Source organism: Aethalodelphis obliquidens, unplaced genomic scaffold, assembly GCF_003676395.1.
Source record: "Aethalodelphis obliquidens isolate GAN/ISIS:26980383/991018 unplaced genomic scaffold, ASM367639v1 scaffold3589, whole genome shotgun sequence".
Taxonomy (NCBI): Eukaryota; Metazoa; Chordata; class Mammalia; order Artiodactyla; family Delphinidae; genus Aethalodelphis; species Aethalodelphis obliquidens.
Window position 1 is genome coordinate 380 of NW_020841492.1, and position 1,431 is coordinate 1,810.

General features: G+C 64.4%; 1 long non-coding RNA gene across 1 annotated transcript; it reads left to right on the forward strand.

Moving 5' to 3' along the window:
- Positions 1-42: 42 nt before the first annotated feature.
- On the forward strand, positions 43-1,425 carry LOC113617242 (uncharacterized). The gene is made up of 3 exons (XR_003431560.1): positions 43-595; positions 806-877; positions 1,190-1,425. It is a non-coding gene; the product is annotated as an uncharacterized LOC113617242 (long non-coding RNA).
- Positions 1,426-1,431: the final 6 nt, after the last annotated feature.

The following is a 1,431-nucleotide window of genomic DNA, read 5'->3' on the forward strand; positions in this document are numbered from 1 at the left end:
AGAGAGGCCCTCTGGACTCTGGGAGGCTAAGGCCCCACAGGACTCCAGTAACAAGGCCAGTTTCCCCTTTGAATCCTCGAGCTCAAGCACTGCAGGGCAGTACCAGTGTGTCTATCACTGCAGGAAAGACAGGTCAGAGTGGAGTGACCCCCTGCCCCTGGTGGGGACAGGTAGGAGGGAGGACCCGGGTCCCCTCCCACTGCGGCAGCGTCCTTACAGGCAGAGGGAGCAGAGTGTGGGCTCAGGGGGACGGACGTCTCCCCTCACAGCCCACACCTGCGGTGAGCGGGGTGAAGGCCCCCCTTTAACCCAGCCCCTTCCCCTCCCTCTCAGCAGCCGCGCCCTGTGGCGGCCTCAGGAGGGGGCGTGTCCCTGGCAGCTCACAGTTTGCAGCGGGCACTCTGCACCTGCTGAAGGAGGGAGGCGCCGACCCGCCCGACGCCGGACATCGAGGACCCATGGGAGGGGACAGGCCGTGGGCCCTGTGGGCCCCCTAAACTCCTCCCGTGGGGGAACCCACGGATGCTATGATTCTCCCAGCTCCCTGCACATGTGTGGTCACACCCCAGTCACCCTCTGCATCGCCAGGTCACAGGTGAGGGCCCCCAGCCCCATCGTTTCCTGGACCCCTGACCTGAGCCTTGTGCCCAGTGAGCCCTGGGGTGATGGGGGGTCAGGGGCAGTGGCCTCCCGGGGCAGAACCACTGGCGGGAGGCCTGGGAGGGACCAGGAGAGCTCTCACTGCAGCCCCAGTGAGCAGTGTGGGGTGTGCGTCCCCCTCGGTGCCCTTGTCCCTTCTCTGCAGGGGTGTACAAGGAGCCCTCGCTCTCAGCCTAGCCGGGCTCTCTCGTGCTCCGTGGAGACAGCCTGATCGCCGGTGAGCAGCCCCTGTCCTGCCCCACGTCCTGACTGTGCTGTCAGGGTGCTGGGCCCAGAGCCACCCCTGGTGGTGATGGGGTCCTGGGAGGGGTCCTAGAGCAGACATTGAGACAGGGCAGTGGTCCAGGGAGAGTGAGTGAGAAAAATGGAGCAGGTGCCGGGAGATAAGAGAGACCCACACAGAGGGGCTGAGAGCAGCTGAGAGGGGGTCACAGACAGGGTCCCTGGAGAGAGGATGGTGGTCCCTCAGCTCAGGGTCAAGGGTGTGTTGGGGGTGGCTCTGTACACATCACGACCTTCCTCGCCCCAGGAATGTACAGGAAACCCTCCCTCTCAGCCCAGCTGGGGGCCTCAGAACCCTGCAGAGAGAACGGGACCCTGCAGTGTGGCTCTGAGGTCTGGTCCGATCCCCTCCATCTGTCCAAGGAGGGGTCACTCACTCCTCCCCAGTACCTTCGTCTGTAGGACACGGCTCCACCCTTTCAGAACAACTTCACCTTGAGTCCTGTGACCTCAGCCCACAGTGGGACCTACACGTGCTACAGCTCACTC